The following is an 11,993-nucleotide window of genomic DNA, read 5'->3' as shown; positions in this document are numbered from 1 at the left end:
GCAGGGTGGTAAACCTGGAGGATCAACCCCAATGGGGTGTGCCCGCGCAACACCACCAATGAAGCAGATCCAACAAGCAAGCCTATCCTATTGCTACTTTAAAAAGTGCTTTCTAGTACCCATAAACACACGCGCAACTAAACTAAATACACCAAATATTGCTTAGCTTCGCAGGAGCTCTGGAAAACACGTCCTCTTTGTCAGCTGATAAGCAGCTGACTGGTGAGACATATTGATGCCTATTTCGGAACACAGAAAGGGAAGGTAGTGAGCTTTGGTAATAGCACACTCATTCATGTTTTCTTTTTCATGTCTTGTCATAAAGTGGAGCCAAAGGTTTTTTTTTTTTTCCACATTGCTCGGCTGCTCGAGGTTGCAAATATTTGTACAAAACATGGGAGTGCACAGCAGTATACTTCCTTCATACTTGGCGATGTCGAATTTAAAAATTGTCAAATGGTTCATTAAAGTCAAGCTTTCATGAAACAATTTTTTTATATCATTATTAGTATTTGATGTGTACAGCAATAATGGACCTCCTTTCTTAATGCATATTCCAAAGCTGAAATTACTTCTCTTAAAGGGGCGCTCGGGAGCTTTCTAAGACGGCCTATTTATGGCCGTAACACATTCTATGTGGTCTAAGCATCCCAAATATTTAGGTTTAAATCATGTGCAGCTTAGTTCACTAATAAAAATGTGATAAAAGATAGTGAATCTCAGACATACAAATGGCGGCACTGAACCCGGCCGGATGTAGGTGAGGAACGAACGGGGCTCATCAGACAATCACAAGCGATAGCTTCACGTCCGGACAAGCAGCCAACCAGCCCTGCTCGTCTGCACAAGAGGCCCTCGATTGCAATCGACTGACAAGTGTCTTTCGCCGTTCCACCCTATTCGCCTTGATTCGGTTCAACCGCATTCGCTATCTTTGATCACATTTTTTAATAGTGAAATAGGCCACACATGATTGTAAGTTTTGGACTTGTGGGATGTTAGAGCACATAGGTTGAGTTAGGAACATAAATAGGCCATCCTGGAATACTGGAGAGTGCCCCTTTAATTTATTTCATTTTTTTATATATATCTACAGTTCAGCATTTCAGTGAAACAAAGCAGGAACATGATTGCAGACGAAAGTGGAGAGTCCATTTGTGTTGCCTGTATTTCTCCACTTTTTGTGCATTTTCTTGACAGTGTTACTCACTGCAGATTCATCTTGGACCTGGCATCAAAATGCGAGAGGCAGCATTTACACACGCTGTGGAAAAGGCTGCCACTCCTGGCCGCTCTCTCAGAATGGTCAGCCAATCACTGTGGGAGCCTGCGGAGCTCTTCGACAGGGGTGTGTCAGGGCAAGCCTGCAGGCGTCTCCTCTAGGAGGGTGTGGTGGGAAAACAGCCCCTACCACACCAGGTGGGTATTTCTGATCAACCTGGAGGGGCACAGCACCTGTTGTAACTGCTGTGCTTAGCTCTGAACAAAAAAAAAATTTTGGTTATGGGAATATTTATACAGCGTGTAGTTGGTCTGCCATTAAAGTTGCGACGAGTCATACGCTGTAGATGAGCAGCGTGTGACTCGTCGCAACTTTAATGGCACACATAATGTTTGTATAGTGTGAGTTATGATTTACTATGATTTGAGATTTTTATGAACCTATTGTTGATTTTGCCTTGTGCAGCACACATGTACAGTGAGAGGCACTAAGAGGTCAGACAAGGTGAATGTGGACAGAGAAGGAGAAATGCCACTTGGGGTGCAGCGCTTTCTTTTCTCACTGGGAGCGAGGCCACGATGTTCGATCTGCAGTCAAACCTGATATTATCGAACCCGGTTAATTTAAAAGCACATGGTGAGGTAAAATTGAAAAAAAAAATTGATTTTAGTTTTTTTCGCAATTTGAAAAGTTTAGCTCTTTCTGCACATTTTCCATTGTCCCAGTGTTTTTGGAAAGCTATATTTCAGGCTGAAAATCACTTCTTCCGAAAGCAAGTAGCAGGTGACTACGCCTCCTTTTGGGATACACTCCCTGTTTATCGATGAATTCTCCAACAAAACAAAATCAACACAAGACTTAAAAGCTTGTCCAGTAACAGATAATCTAAAAAAATTATTTTGAAACTATTGCATAGCTTTTTTTCAACCAAGACAATCACGAGACGCTGTGCACGTTTTTCACAGGTGTGTAACGTGTGTACATTCAAGTGTTTGTGTTTTCATAACGACAAAATGGCGCCATTGAATGCTGTTTCTTTATTCAATGGTGGCAGCATTGCACAAGCCAATGTTTTGAAGTTTTGTGGATGGAACCTGTTTGGAAAGCCATCAAGTGGCTGAGGGAAGTTGACATCACTCTAATATACTTTACGGACCAAACGACATGGCAGGTCACAAAAGAGGCCCGGCAAGCAATGCGATAAGCCTAAAGGCGAAGATATGACTTTAGCAATGCCTTTCAAGCTGGCGGCTATTGAAAAAATGACTGTAAGGCTGTTGGTGCGAATAGAAATTCGTTATTCACCAGTTTTTTTACTTTAAACTCAATTATCTCAAAACAGTGTTTTTTAGTACATAGGTACCATTTTTTCCTTAACCTGACATTATAGAGGGTTGATTTTTTATTCCTACCACATACATGGATGTTCAAAAATACTGAACTAAAATTAAAAATGTGCACCTAGCAGTTTTTGAGTTATAAAGTTTTTAATAGATGAAAAAAACTAAAATTTCAGTACTAGAATAAAAAAAATATTTAAAAAAACTTATTTTAGATTGGTTCAAATAATTCTAGTTCAGTGGATAAAACACAATGTTTCGAACAAAATGATATATGCATGACAGAAATACTCCTAATAGTCACCGAGAAAACTGTTCCTCAACATGGCCTCAAATGCATGGGGAGCATAGGACTTACTTTGTGCTCTTAAACTATTTGTAAATGGACCGGTAGCTGCAATACAAATGCATAGCGAAAAATGCAATTACATCGAACGAAAATTGCAGCGTCTCCCCATGGACCGACCTGCCAAGAGCGCTGTTTAGCTCTGCAAGCTGGCTTTCCCTCTGCTTGAGAATCATCCTTGGGGGAGAGCCAGCTTGCAGAGAAAGCTGGCTTTTTTTCTTTTGAGCAGCCGTGTCGGCCGCCCAGGAGTAAAAAAAAGTCTTGTGGGGGGAGAGAGTGAGCCGGTAAACGAAGAAGCGGCCACTATATAACTGCAGTCGGCGTCCCTCATGATGTACAGATGCCCCTTCGAGCGTGGACAACTTTTCAAAATGTGGCGTGCTTGTTCGTTGTCAAATTCATTAAAACTTCTATAGAGAATTGCCCGCTATATCAAAGTGGTAGACGGTTTTTTGAGAGTTTGATATAGTCAGGTTTGACTGTATTATGTTGCCCACAGGTAGGCGAAATCAGATAGAACGTGGGAGGCCGGGCCGAGTGATAAATTGACTGATTATCAGGCTCGACACGACATCACCTCTTGTTCACTGTTGTAGCTGTGATTTTATTATTTTAAGGGTTTTTTTATGAGTAACTGCTCGTGTATTTCTTTTTATGCACTGCAGGTTTTATCACGCAATACCGACTTGCCGAAGCCATCATCTTAGCCATCCAGATGTGCTGGCAAAAGTGGCATGGAAGAAAAGAGCCATGGACAGCCCAGTCTGCATGAGAATGTTTGCGAGTGGTGCATGTTGGGAAAAAAATAAAATAGTAAGTTCCATTCTCTTTGTAGTTTTGTTTCATGGCAGAATGAACATCTAAACCTGCAAAAAATTAGCAGTCTTTTTGCACAATTTGCTAGCTGTTGTCATCAGCAGTCCTTTCTGCATCTAAATTATATCGTGCATGCATGACCAGGTCACCCCAGAAGACACTAGGTCGGCTGGATCACATCAGAACACGCCAAGACACTAGAACACGACAAGACACTAGAACACGTCAGGATACTAGAACACGTCAGCACACTAGAACACATCAGGGCACCAGAACACGCCAAGACCCGTGTCTGAATTTCCGCTCTGATGTAAACGTCAGAAACACACCAGACCCGGGCTGGTGGATTTTTCAATAGGGGTTGCTGCTCGGAGTGGCGGAAACTCACATGAGAGATTTTGAGGAACCCTTTGCACACCCAAATTGGCGCTGGGCAGAATTCAATCGTGTAGAAGGACAGCGACGGGCAGGTGGAGTGGGGGCCTTTCGGCGCAGTCGGTCAGACTGGCAAAGAAAACTCCTGGGATGCAAGGAACATATCTGGTTAACTGGGGAACTTATAGGTATTCCTGTTGAAGTGTGTATTTTGTACGTCTCAGTGGGAAGAGCGCGCAGTGAGGAGAAGCGTTTATCTATAGAATGTAAGCTAACGACGCACGAACAATGGCAACAGGAAAAGATCCGCAAATTAGGGAAGAATTTAATGGGCATCTACACGAGTTGGATGAACAGGAGGACAGCAACGGGCGAATGATACGAAACATGGCGGAAGAGGAGTTAGACTTAGAAGTGATCAACCTACGTTCCAATTGTGGAGGCCAATATACATGGAATGCACGCGATATCCGATTTTGCATTTACTTCGCCCTGATCTCACATCATCTGGGGTGATATCTGATACGCGCCCAAAGTGACGAAGCGGGGCAGAATATTCTAGGCAGTGATCACAATAGAATTACTCTGCAGCTCTCGAAAGGAGTGTGTAGTAAAGAAAGAAACAAGCGCGGGGACACAAGTCGGCCACGTCTTTCTCACGCAGCTTCTGCTAATGTAGTTTAAATGCTTGAGAAGTGCTACCAAAGAAGAACGTATCAGGGTACGTGGAATACGTAGATACACTAGAACAACTGTTAAAAAAGTATTCAACAAAACTTCATGGTGGCCGAAGGCGACAGAAGCGATGGTGGGTTTAGAGGTCCTAACTGCAATCCGATTGCGCAAAGTGGTCAATTGGCAGCCCTTTTTCGCACTCCACACGGGGTGCATCCACGAGGTCGCAGAAAAATAGGAAATGTGCCAAGAACAAAAAAAAAAATAAAAAAACGCCACCAAGCACCTGGTAAAACCGAAGCTGGATGCTGCAGACCGATATAAAATTAGCGAAATACGGTCAAATGGGAAAGGAAGTTTTGGGAATACCTGGGAATACCTGGGAACTCTGAACGGCAGGGATAAACTGCACTCATCATTGACGAGCGCAGAGGGTTAGAGGTGGACGCCGTCGGCGCTTGGTCTCACAGAAAGTTTGATGGAAGTGTTCACACCACACCAAAAGGCGCCGCGCCAACTATCACCACAGAGAGCAGCACGGACTGTACTCTTGCGAGGCCCGGCGAGAAGATTGGCCTGGTGTCAATTGTACGTGCTCTGGCCCACATCGAAAGCAGCACGGCTTCAGGATCAGGCAAGATACCAGCTTGCGTCCTCAAAACACTTCGGAATGATTGGAGAGAACACCTGGCTGAGATCTTCACCGGCATTCTCATAAGAAGACAGCCTGTACCTAGAGACTGGTGGCGAGGAAAGGTTGGCCTTGTGCCAAAGACAGGAGGAGACCGCCCTATTGAAAAAAATGTCTGTGAGGCCAACTAGGACTTCCTGTGAGGACCTGAGAGGCCTTTTACGATAGCCTGAAATGTCTGATGGGCCCACCAGGCTCCTCAAGTAGGTCTGTGGGGCCCATCAAGATATCTTTCTGAGAGGTGTACGTTCCTTCAGTATCGTTCTAAAAGGCATGTGTGGCCTTTCAGGATAATTCTAAAGGGTCTGTGGAGCCCACGAGACATTATCGAGAGGACCTTGCAGAATTCATCCGAAGACGGTAGAGCGTAATCGTGCTGTGTTCATCGGCAGCCCGCTTCGGTGACGCGAGTGTGTAAACCTGTTCTGTCGCTCTTTATATCAATTGATTGTGTAGACGCAGTTGCAAGCGAATAATTTTTTGATCGAGACTCACTGAGTGCAAACGATGCCCATATATGGCCGCCCATTGAGAACAGATAGAAACTATCGAGCTAGCTTTATCGAACGATCTCGCCCCAACAATTTGGCGGTTCAAGTTGGCCACCCAGCGGCCCAGCCGCCCGCCAAACAACTAATGCCTCTATCAGACGGGCACCTAAGAGGACCTTTATGCCAAAGGTCTTTAGGATTTTCAAATTGCCTTCACGTTCTTCCGTGCCGGACAGCGCAAGTAAATGCCACTTAGAAAATGTTTACAGCGATTGAAGTCTCGTAGCTTGGTTAAAACGGGAAAATCATGTTAACGCCAGAAAAGTAATGTTCTGCCGATATAAACATTTTTAGAGCGCAGCTCTTAGGGGCCCGTTTCCGGCTTGAGCGGCGTCGCCGTCGGCGTCGGCGTCGGCGTCGGCGTCGGCGTCGGCGTAACCGCGCGGTGCATCATGGGAAATGTCCCATAATGCACCGCGCGAGCCCCCCACCAAGGTCACGTGACCTCGTGGGGGGTCACGTGACCCCCGAAGTCACGTGACTCCCCTGAGGTCACGTGGCCCCCTCCTCGAGGTCACGTGACCCCCGCCGATGTCGCGTGACCCCCCGATGACGTCATCGTCACTGATGACGTCACCGGCATCCACATCGTCATCGTCATCATCACTGATGACGTCACCGGCATCCGCATCGTCATCGTCATCATCACTGACGACGTCACCGGCATCCACATCGTCATCGTCATCATCACTGATGACGTCACCGGCATCCACATCGTCATCGTCATCATCACTGATGACGTCACCGGCATCCGCATCGTCATCGTCATCATCACTGATGACGTCACCGGCATCCACATCGTCATCGTCATCATCACTGATGACGTCACCGGCATCCACATCGTCATCGTCATCATCACTGATGACGTCACCGGCATCCACATCGTCATCGTCATCATCACTGATGACGTCACCGACATCCGCATTGTCATCGTCATCATCACTGATGACGTCATCAGTGACGTCACTGATGTCGTCACCGGCATCCGCATCGTCATCGTCATCATCACTGATGACGTCATCAGCGACGTCACTGATGACGTCACCGACATTCGCATCGTCATCGTCATCATCACTGGTGAAGTCATCAGTGACGTCACTAATGACGTCATCGGTACCCGCATCGTCATCGTCACTGATGACGTCATCAGTGTTGTCAGTGATGACATCATCGGCATTGGGGGTCACGTGACCCCCAAGGTAACGTGACCCCCCCCTGGTTAGTTTAACCCCCCCCCAGTGCCCTTCCCTCCTCCTCCTCAAGAGCTGCGCTCTAATTCGGCGTTACAGGGAGTTGTAAGCGGCTTTCATTTTTAATTTGTACATAAATGATATAATTAACGTCAATAAGGAGGCAAAATTTGTAATGTATGCTGATGATGCAAGCATATTCTTTTCCTCCGAAAACGCTGATGACCTAATCGATATGGCTAACTTAACTCTGTCTAGAATTAAATCTTGGGATGATAGTAACTCGTTGATAGTAAATAGTAGCAAAACAAAAGCTGTTATTTTTCGTCCAAAAAATAAACATGTGGTGGTGTCTAAGCATCTCCGTTTTAATTCGTCTCTAATTGAAATAGTCAATTGTTTTAAAACTCTCGGAGTATTTTTTTAAAGTTTTTCTTAAAGGCCGACGTACAAATCAGTTTTCTACAGGGAAGATAATCCTCTTAGCGCTCTCCTCTCCTAAGCTGCGAGGGAAGTCAAGTTGGAGCAAGATAAGAAGTGGATATAGGAAAGGAGGAGGCGGGCAACAGGGGAGAGCGCGAAGTGTACGTCGGCCTTTAAGCAAGCGAAATTTTCAAAAAGGCATAATGACGAGTTCAGTCGAGTGATTACAACAAAGTCCATTTTAAGCCCAAGCAAAGTGGTTTTTTTGGCAATTAGCGGCAATCCTTAGCGTCCTCCGCTTACTCAGTCCTAACGTTGCTCAGTGCTCCCGCTCCTATCCGTGGTTCTGGTACGCTATTTCCCTGCTCGGTTCAGCGTCGCGCTCGCACTTCACCGTAAGTGTTGAAGTCCTCCAGCCGATCCTCCCAAACATCGTATCAGCGTCCAGGTCGCCTCAACGCTCGAAGAGAAGCGCGGCTACCCCTTCCTACTCGTGGACGCTCCCTCCTCCCTCGTTCGACGTATCGCACGACGCTACAGTGACATACATAAATATATATACACAACAGTTAGTAATACACTATTAAAGGATGATAAAATATAAAGTGGAGAAATAAAAGCTAGATAACTGTAGTTCTAAGGAAAATCGACAGGAGGAAAACCGAAGTGCCAAAGCGGAAGATGCGAGCAGGCGACGACGAGGCTTACCAGATAGCTGGGGCCGTGAGTAGAGAAAACTATTCGTAGAGCGAGGTTTGTACAGAATATACGTAAAACACGCTCTTTGTCAATAATAAAAATGCAAAAGCACTGACCTTAGATATTGGTACGACCTTTTATTTTAATGCACTTCTCTAGTGTAGACCGCTGATGACGAGAGTAGGCCTTTAGCAGCCGTAAAGGAGCTGCGGGAACTCAGGTTCACGAAAAGGACCTTTACGCTAAATGCCATTTGAGGTTCGTGTCTGAGATGGGTATATGTAAGCAAAGCCGGTCCGAAATGTGTAACATATGCGACGGAGAGCAGACAGACTTATACGTATTGCTTATTTCTACTTACATTTCCTAGCACCGTCTGCTTGTATACAGCGTTTCAATATTTACAAATTCAAGGCTCATCAGCGCGTGATTGATGCTTCAGAAACGGAGCGCTGAAAATTCCATTTATTGAGAAGTTGCGGCCAGAAGATCGCGGTTTTCAAAGGTGTCCTCGGGCTGCCGAAGCGAATCCCGGTCACAACACCCCACTATGTATGATCTCTCCTTATCTTTGGGACCCTCTCCCAAAGATAAGGAGAGATCGTTTCTGACCACGCAGACCACAGCATCTGGAATGTGGAGTCCCCAAAAAGCAAAGTAATCTGGTTTTACCAGCGCGCGACTGGGAGGGGCGCTTTGGAGTTAGAGTCGCCGTGAAATCCCCGCTTCCGGATTGGTCAACTTGCTCCTGGTGGCAACGGTCGTAGGACGGCCGGTCGGCGGGAAAGTCTTTGTTCCTGTTGGCTGTTGACGCTCGGCGAGCTTGTGTGAAGGCGCTGTTTATGCACATGAAGTCTGTGCATTCCTGTGGCGACTTACCTCGGCAGGTTCTTCGGGAGTCTGGGCGGCAATGGGCTGTTTTCGATATATGGGTGGTGCACACGGATGGCTCTATATAAACGAGAAGGGGTGGGCTTGATCCCACGATCCTGGGTTCTGCAGCGCGAGCTTTGGCTCCACGCGCTCCCAGCTGGTATGCGCTAGCCCATTCGGCCATCCAGCCATAGCTGTGTACGCGACTGCTGAGCATGTGATGACGGCGAGCATCCACAGTTCTTTTACAGCGTGCATGGCCAGTCTTAGCAGCTTATTAATGTGACCTCGCTCTGAGCATGCGCTTTAAAGAGCATCCACAAATATGGCGTCCAGTGAATACTCCCTATAAAGGCCTGGCACATCGACAACGGAGCCATAGGGCACGCGGCCGCAAGAAAAATGAGAGGAGGAGCGCACGGAACGGTGACAAATATGGTACCGCTAAGCAGAAAGGGCAGAGATAGTGTGCGGGCGCTTGGGTCATGAGCGATCACTCCCGGAACCACGTTTCTTTTCGTGTTTTCGTCAAAAGCATGAGCCCAGCGCTTTTTGCGTTCCTGCCTCGCGCGCGCACTCGAGCAAAGAATCACTGCACAAAGCGTCGATTGGCCGCTCGTTCTTGTGTGGCACGAGCAGGCAATCTCTCCTCCTCCTCTGATTCCCCGCTCCTCCTTTCCCATTTTCGGCAGCCGCCTCTTTTCGCGACGTGCCAGCTTTTACAGTATAAATCGTTCCACTAGGAAAAGCAGGAAGAGAAAAAAATGATCTCCCCCTCTCACCCCGCCCTTCGTCTGCTCCGCCGAGTGGACTGTACCTAACATCCGACTGGCGTTCAAACTCGGTTTAAAATTGCATAATTTGGGAAATATCATGCGCAAACGCGTGGATTTTGATATGCAAGTTATCGTGTAATGATATGCCTGATAAAAAAAAAATAACCGGGTCCCATCGCGCTGTTACCTGCGTGCTAATAAAAAAACAAATGAGAAAATTCTGTCAGAGCGGCCGGTTTCTGCGGCGTATGGTAAATCCCGTTCCTGTAGTTTTTTTTACTATATACAAAGTTTCTACTGGTGTAGACCTTTAGGGATAAGGAGTGGAAGTTTGGAATAATAAATAAAAACGTACCCTCACGACGTAATAGACGCAGTGGTTGAGGGTAGTACCGCCGGCTGACTGTACTGCTATTGTAGTAAAGGAACAGAGTTACGCCAGCTGATCATTTACTGAAATAAAACAACAAAGCGGTATAGGCTGAATTTGGAGCAGACGTAGATGTTCTAAAAACGCGAACCACTTCACAATGGCAGCCCCATGCGTGAGTTTGTACACCGCCGAAACCACTGAACTTCCCGAATGTCTGGAGAGGGCGCTGCGGTCGAACAAAATGGCACCGCACTGAGAGCTCTAAATGAAATGGTTTATAGAGGAGGCTATGGCTAGATTTAAAACGCGGTATGCACCATTTCAGTTTCTTTTTTGGTCCGATATGGCCGAAAATAAATGTTTAGGTATAGCTGTGTTAAAACATAAATGAAAGAGTTTGCTTGCATTCAAGGACAGGTTTTATGGGCGTTCTAGGTGGTATGTTCTAGCAGAAGACGATGCAGCACGTTGCCACACGTAAAGCCGCGCCTCTGCCCCCACGGCTATCGTACAGTTAACTAGAATATAGGGGCAGTGGAGAAAGCGTCGGCGGCGCCCCGTCGGCCGTGTGAAGCAAGAACTGTAGACTGCCGCGAGTGGCGCTGTTGTCGTAATACGGAGGACATGGCTACTGTAACATGGAATAGGGCGTCGAGTACGTTCGGAGGTAATATATGTAATGTCTATGGTCGTTTTCGGAATTTGTTTTCGTGAATGTTAAGTGCTTGGCATTGTGACTACATAGGTTCGAGTCTTGTCGCTAAGCAATGAAAACGAAGAGAAAGAAGACGGATGCGCACCGCTAGGCGCCAGCATGCTAGACTGGTTACCCCCGTTTTCACTACGATGCACCAGTAAGCTTTATAAATTAATTCATAAATGTTGAAGCACCCATAAAAAAAATAACACAGGCCACATTAATGAACCGCTATGATCAAAAACAGCTACTCTTGGCGCGAACTTCGCTGGCAGGCGTGCTCTATGATCGAACGCTAGAGCTACCCTGTAGGTTCTACACGAAGCGCTTCACATAGAGGCCGGCTAATTCTCGACTACTCCTATTCTAGATAGCACGGCCAGGAAACTGTGTCGGACGGTAGATTAGACGCACCGGACGTCGCGACTTTGAGGCGCTAGTCTCGCGAACGGGTTAAGCCGAGGATCCGAGCCAATACAGTAGTAATGGGCGGGGCCACCGTTTGACGCGTGGCCTGCAGTGGGTGGTGAACTGCAGCTAAATTGCGCGTAGTGTCGTCATTATTGGTCTACTTTTTTCATGGCATCTTTGTAATACCCGTCCCATATAAACCCTTAATATATATACCGTATTTACTCGATTCTAATCACCCCTTTTTTTCACTCCCGTGATGTTCAAAGGGGGGGGGGGGGGGGGGTTAGATTTAGAACGTGCCCCGAAAAAAATTAATTTCCACAAGAAATATGAATTTATTATAATCAAAATTAACGAATAAATGTTCTAAAGGAAATAAATAAAGTAAACACAGGAGAGTAGTCCGCTTGCAATCAGTTTGCACCACGGTCGACTAGTCGCTATCGCGACTAGTCTTTTGAGGATGATGTAGGGCGGAAGTTTTCGACCGTCGGCTGTGATGCACAGCGTTACGGTCACCCTTTGCTTCTCG

The sequence above is a fragment of the Ixodes scapularis genome, unplaced genomic scaffold, assembly GCF_016920785.2.
Source record: "Ixodes scapularis isolate PalLabHiFi unplaced genomic scaffold, ASM1692078v2 PGA_scaffold4__175_contigs__length_147842914, whole genome shotgun sequence".
Taxonomy (NCBI): Eukaryota; Metazoa; Arthropoda; class Arachnida; order Ixodida; family Ixodidae; genus Ixodes; species Ixodes scapularis.
This window is presented reverse-complemented; position numbering follows the sequence as displayed.